This window comes from Alosa sapidissima, chromosome 13 (assembly GCF_018492685.1).
Source record: "Alosa sapidissima isolate fAloSap1 chromosome 13, fAloSap1.pri, whole genome shotgun sequence".
Classification (NCBI taxonomy): Eukaryota; Metazoa; Chordata; class Actinopteri; order Clupeiformes; family Clupeidae; genus Alosa; species Alosa sapidissima.
The window spans coordinates 22394502-22402001 of record NC_055969.1 but is presented as its reverse complement, the minus strand read 5'-3'; positions in this window follow the sequence as shown (position 1 = coordinate 22402001).

Genomic DNA, 7500 nt, shown 5'->3' with positions numbered 1-7500 from the left:
CAATTAACCTTAAATTCATGCAATCATGATGATCATGCTTAAGAAATCATAATGCATAATGATGTACCTATCATATCTAATGCCTTAGTTGATGTGTTGTTCATGCATGAGGTCATGAATGAGAGACTATGAACTCATGTCAACTCCTGATTCATAAGATATAAAGGAATGAAGTAATGCATAAATCATTAATTAATTCATGCATGAATTCATGATAATTCATATATCCTTACCATAGTGTTACCAACTATTTCTATTGCTATACGTCAATAAAGCACTTCAGTTGCGGACCTTGTGTAGCCCAGGCATAAGTCCTCTCTTAGTCCTGTGCGTCATCAATTTATCTCAATGCCATGCAAATTCAATTAGCCCCTAATGCGCCTATGTAGAACAACAACAAATTAATTGAAGATCACTGGACCATATCTCCTGAAAGCATTTTGCAGTGAGTTTTTAGGTTATTCAGCTGTTTTACCGTTTCTTCAGATCTATGGCAACGCTAGCGAAACTGCAAGCTTTACACTTTAGTAATGAATAGCCACATGGATAAATAATAGTCACACTTAAACTTAAACTATGGGAACACCCACCAGTGTTTCAGCTGTAAGCTTTCATCTACAGTAAATAGTCTAGATTATGCATGCTGCAATGGACAGTGACATGGAAGTGACTGCATTTTGCCTTGTAAATGTTGTATCTTCAACTGGCCTAGACAATAAGCCTGAATAGCACAGTGAGCTTTTACTATCAAGAATTCTGATAGTCTGGTGCATGATGCAACAATGCCCGTGACAGAGCCAATGATGTCACAATGCAAGTGAAAGTTCCATCCTGCTGCTGTGTGTCTATAACAAAGTGATTTGGCCAGAAAAAGAGAGAGAAGGCAGTCAGCTAACTTCCCCACTCATATCACTCTCTGACCAACCCAAACCTATCGTCCGAGAAGGTGTCAAGATGGTCAAGGTGAGGACAGGAGGAGCGCTCATACTGACCCGTCTAACATCAAAGCGCTTAGGCCACGTAGCCGGCATTAGCCAAGAGAGTGCCAGGAAAATCCTTCAGCTGCCCCAGCAGAAAGCAAGAACCACCACCACCACCACCACCACCACGAAGAGGAAGAAAGCCCCAAAGACTCCTAAAAAGCCCCCTGCACTTGAGGAGGAATGCCAGAGACTGTACGCAGGCGGATTGGCCGAGGCTGAACTCGCTAACGCCTGGACCCCCGAGTTTCACCAGAACCGTGACTTCTATTTGCAGGATTGCATGCTGAGGACCATACCATCCGCAGAGGACATAATGGCTGCCCTGCGGTCCAGGCAGGACCCGGACCAGGCGGCGGCCGAGGGGAGCAACACGCCAGTACCCACGGCAACTCCTCCGACCATCCGGGTCTCCGCCCGGGAGGGGTGCTGCGGGTCCAGGCGGGTGCTGAAGCAGGCCATGGCAGAGAGGAGGGCAAAGGTCAGCCGTAGCGACAGCAACAAGTTGACCAAGGGGAGCAGAATCCCGCCCAGCCTGCAGCAGCTGGAGGGACGCCTCAGGTGGAGGGCCAGCCGCACCAGCATCAACTCTCGACAGGACGCCAGCAACACTGCCCCTCCCCGTCCTACACCCAACGTCCTGGCCAAGCGTTCCACCCCCAGAACCAGACTAAATCGGGCCGGATCTGAGCTGGGCATCTCGAGAAGAGGCGCCGCCAGGGGAATGATGACCAGGAGTCAGACCCGGCTTTCTGCGTCCACGCCGGACCTCGCGTTGGTCTCTGTGAAACGCCACTCTCCACTGGCGCACCCGCAGCGTGACCCAGGCGCCGGCCCTGGAGGGCCACAGGGAACCGGGTCTCCGCAGACCCGCCGGAGGACGGCCAGACGGCCAAGCCACGTGAGGAGGTGCAGTCAGTGCAGGAGCAGGGTGGGGCAGAGGGGAGAGGAGCAGGTGCTGAAGAAGCTGGAGGAGGAGGAGGAGGAGGAGAACTGGCTGACATCCAGCGGGAGAATGAGCATTTACTGCTCAAGAGAGCCCTGCATCGTTCAGTAGGACAGTAGCACCAGTAAGGGAAGATTTTGGACATATTGCGAACCTCCGTAACAGATTCACAACTGACCTTCAGCAGACATTGAAGAGATTCCACACCACTACAAATGAATTCTTTCCTCTCCTTCTCTCTCACACTCTTTTTTTTGCGCATATGTGTGAAGCATTATTTCTCAAAAATGAAAATGAATTCAGCCAAAACTGGACTGCAGGCTTTCATTTAAACAGGATGTGTATGTGTGTGTCTGTGTGTGTGATTGTGTGTTTATGTGTTGGTGTGTGTGTGTGTGTGTGTGTGTGTGTGTGTGTGTGTGTGTGTGTGTGTGTATGTGTGTGTGTGTGTGTGTATGTGTGTGTGAGTGTTTTTCAATTTGTACAATGGTACATATCTCAAGGACCTCTATCATACAACTATTTCTATTGGTAAAACCCTCAATAGCACAAAGACTTTCATAATACATTTATAATTCTTGTAAAGAGTCCTGTAAAGCGAGAGACCATTACTGAAGCTGTTTTTTGAGGTTGTGTTAATGTGCTAAAGAATTTTGGGGAGCTGAGAAGCCACCATACTGGTCTATGTTATTTTATGTTCTGATGTTTTCTAAACGTATGCACTATGGTATACTACTGTATATGCTTCGGCACCAGCTTTTTTTAATGGTCAAGCCAATAAAGCGTATTGATTTAAATTGAATTGAGAAAGAGAGGGAGATGGAAAAGCTCTTTTGAGACATGCTCACACGCGCACACAGACACACACACACACACATCAGTCTGGCCTGGCAATGTCAGTACCTTGGATGGTGTCATGACTGCCAGTTAACTAGCGGGCTGACAGAAATGTCAGTGCACAGGACTGAGTGGACCTCACTGAACTCCTTTACCCCCCACAGGGAGAACATCCCTAATGTCATTAAACTCTCACAAACATATCAATACCTGTGTGTGTGTGTGTGTGTGTGTGAGCGTGTGTGTGTGACACTGTGTGTGTCACACACACACACACACACACACACACACACACAGACAGAAAGAGTAATGGAGAGAGGGAAAAAGCCACTGCACACTAATCTGGACAAACCCGAACATGTCCACAAGCTGTTCCGGCCGAGCAGGGCAAAACGCTATCGATTTACTCAACCACTTTTTTCAACTCTGTTTTTCACTTTCTTTTTGTGTGTGTGTATGTGTTTGTATGTGTCTGAGAGAGAGAGGAAGAGAGAGGGGATAACTTTGTGTGTGTGTGTGTGTGTGTGTGTGCGTGTGTGTTATCTCCACAGAATGAAGTTTGCCTTCCTAAAAAGACTATTAAACAGCTTCAGATGATACAAAATGCAGCAGATTCTAACAAAAACTAAAAGAACTGACCACATTACTCCAATTCTTATGTCCTTGCACTGGCTTCCAGTAAGTCACAGAATTGACTTTAAAGCTCTATCGCTTGTTTATAAATCAGTAAATGGAGCAGGACCTAAATACCTGTCAGACATGCTTCAGCAGTACACACCTTCTCGTCCTCTCAGGTCCCAGGTGAAAAACCTGCTAGTAAAACCTACTGTTAGAACTAAACATGGTGAAGCAGCTTTTAGCTGCTATGCGGCTCAGCTGTGGAATCAACTTTCGGATGACATCAAAAAGGCCCCAACTGTAGCCAGTTTTAAATCTAGACTTAAGACCAAACTGTTCTCTGATGCTTTCTGCTAACTGTGTGAGTTACAAATTCTGAATCTGCCTTGATAATTATTCTACTTTATCTTTTATTACTTTTTTTTACTACTTTTGCCTTTGTTTTTTGCTTACTAATTATCCTTTATTTTTAAATTATTTTACCTTGTGTTTTATGTTTTCTTTTTATTTGTTATTATTGTTTGGTTTTGTTTATGTAAAGCACATTGAATGACCTCTGTGTATGAAATGCACTATATAAATAAACTTGACTTGACTTGACTCTTTAGGGTGAGAGAGCTGGTGTCCTATGCTGGTATGAGATTGACATTACGACATTTGTCCATCAGTGTGTACTCCTCTTCTCCCTGTCTGTCCTCTCTCACACCCTCCATCCTCTCTGATATATCTCTATCTGTCTCTCTACCTCTCTACCTAATTCAAATTCAAATTCAAGTTGCTTTATTAGCATAGTATAAAGTATATATACTCTTTTGATCTCGTGAGGGAAATTTGGTCTCTGCATTTATCGCAATCCGTGAATTAGTGAAACACACTCAGCACACAGTGAACACACAGTGAGGTGAAGCACACACTAATCCCGACGCAGTGAGCTGCCTTGCTCAAGGGCACTTCAGCCGTTCCTATTGGTCGGGGTTTGAACCAGCAACCCTCCGGTTACAAGTCCGAAGCGCTAACCAGTAGGCCACGGCTGCCCCCAAAAGCATGACTGCATGGGAACAGTGTTGCCAAAGCTATCGTTACATACAACATAACACACAATCACATGAGTGTGTGTGTGTGTGTGTGTGTGTGTGTGTGGGGGGGGGTATCTATTGTTCTTTATACTGTAGAATTAAGAAGTAAAATGGCTGCAAGTGTATGCTGCAAGTATATATGTATGTTTGTATCTCTGTGTGTGTGTGTGTGTGTGTGTGTGTGTGTGTGTGTGTTTGTGTGGGTGTAATATTATCTTCCCTGGTTAACTAGCCAGTCAGCTGTGGAACAGGAGCATCTTCAGGCCTGGTGTGAGTGCAACCCCTAGACAGCTGTTGATTTGTGTGTGTGTGTGGCCCCAGAGAGCTGTTGATTGTGTGTGTGTGTGTGTGTGTGTGTGTGTGTGTGTGTGTGTGTGGGGGGGGGGGGGGGGGTATCTATTGTTCTTTATACTGTAGAATTAAAAAGTAAAATGGCTGCAAGTGTATGCTGCAAGTATATATGTATGTTTGTATCTCTGTGTGTGTGTGTGTGTGTGTGTGTGTGTGTGTGTTTGTGTGGGTGTAATATTATCTTCCCTGGTTAACTAGCCAGTCAGCTGTGGAACAGGAGCATCTTCAGGCCTGGTGTGAGTGCAACCCCTAGACAGCTGTTGATTTGTGTGTGTGTGTGGCCCCAGAGAGCTGTTGATTTGTGTGTGTGTGTGTGTGTGTGTGTGTGTGTGTGTGTGTGTGTGTGTGTATGTGTGTGTGTGTGTGTGTGTGTGTGTGTGTGTGTGTGTGTGTTGGTGTGTTGGTGTGTGTGGCCCCGGAGAGTGCTGCAGAGACGAGGGACGATCTGGTTAATCTCCGCCTGTAATATTTAATTAGGCGCTAATGATTACACTAATCAATATGCTAATGAGGCTGTCCTGGGGGACAACCTATGCAGAACCAGCGGTCACATACACACATGCGCATTTACACACACATGCTCACACACACATGCACATTTACACACACATGCTAATTTACACACACATGCTAATTTACACACACATGCTAATTTACACACACATGCTCACACACACACACGTAAACATACAGTACACACAGACACAGACACACACACACACACACACACACACACACACACATGCTCACACACACACACACGTAAACATACAGTACACACAGACACAGACACACACACACACACACACACACACACACACACATGCTCACACACACACACGTAAACATACAGTACACACCAAAGATTCTAGAACAGAGCAAGATAGATTACTGGCAGGAGAATACGTTGGATATGTTGAAGTACGTTCTATGACTCTATGGGCGCCATTTTGGTAAGCTCAGGTGTCGTCACAGACGCTGGCTACCGTGGGAATCCTATGGCGCTGATCCTAACATGTTAACAATATTTATTCTGTAAAGCTGTATGTTGAAATTACGTGAAACCCAATAGACCACACCATGTCTAGACCAGTTAAGTATATTGTATAAAGACAATGTAGAATTATTTCCGAGGGTAAATTAGGCTAGGGCACTGACATCTGTCCATCATTCCACCAAAGTTCAATAGGCCAGTGTTGGGGGTAACGTGTTACTGTAATTTCGTTACTTTATTGGGAAACGAAGTAGTCTAAAGGTAACACATTGCAATTTAAATTTCAGTAATTCGTTATAGTTACTGAATAACTGTAACGTCCATTCCTGCATTAGGCCTACTCACAATATCTGTCTAGCCTATTGACATGGTTTCCATGATTGTTTTTAAAATATTTAAAATATGGATTAGTCTAGGCTACATTATTTCATAGAGATGTGCGTAGTGTAGAGCACCCATTCTCTCCCTGCACCTCTCTCCCTCAAGCGGGTTCAGCCCGCATCCCCTACGGAAATCAAAACGGTGGCTTGTGCAAGAACTTCATGCAGACTACAACTGGCGCGGTGTAGCCTACACAACTTTGTTCAAAATTGATGCATTCAAGTTGACTTTGCAAAAGTTAGAATGCCTATTTATCACAACGTTGTCAGTCGCGTTGTCAATCGCAAACTTATTCAAACGACTACGGAGTTAACTGTAGCTTAATTTGTGGAGGTCGAAGAGATTAAAGCACCTGTTTGACATAGGCTACGTGTAGCCACGGGCTGGCCTCCTTGTCAGTCTTGCCCGTCCGGTTAGAGGGCTTTCCTTTGTATACGCTCATCAAAGACGCGCAAGTCAGCACTGCGCTGAGAGCTCAATAAATCAGTCAAATCGCGGCCACAGCTGTTTATTTGTCAGGTGTGATGAAATGCGTTCATATTCCAATTTTTATGTCATAAACGTTGCATGCCTATGGAAAGGTTTTGTGGTAGGATTGTCCAATGGTCAAGCTGTGCGGCTTCAATTTGTGTTTTAATTTATGCGACGCACCGATGCTGGGTTCATCGGTTTTGCGCAAGTTTAAAACGTTTAGCCGACTGCGCAATTTCTCATTTTCGTTCTATAAGTTCCACTTTTCATGTCATGAATATAACATGCCTATGATAAGGCTTTGCAGTTGTACAATATGGTCAATCTATTGTCTCAATTGTGTTTCATGTGACGCGCGCACCGATGCTGGGTTCATGCACTTGGCCAGCCTAGAACAGGAACATTTTGGAGGGAATGAGAGAATGAACGCACGCAAGAAACACTTTTTAATTAAACGTAGCCTAATTTACAAAGCCATTTACAAAGACATGTTTTAATTTGGCTCCAGCCTGTATATAGGCTAATGATTTTTAAAACGAACTTCTGTGGTCATATGCATTTCACATAGGCAAGCAGGACAATTTGGGAGTTTTTGACTGCATGGAAACGATAATAATTAGTGTCAAGCACGGTTGTGTTTAGCCTAGGCCAACTATTTGCATTTATTTAAGTTACATCAGACGCTTGAGTGAAATCTTGACCTTATTAGTGATTGATAATAATAGCCTATGCATATGCTCTGTGTTTAAGCAGGCCGTGAACAAAGGGTTAACGTATAGCCTACAGGTAGAAAAAAGAACAATGGTGATAATATAACGTTAGCTAAGTTAGTTTGCCTGCTAGCTA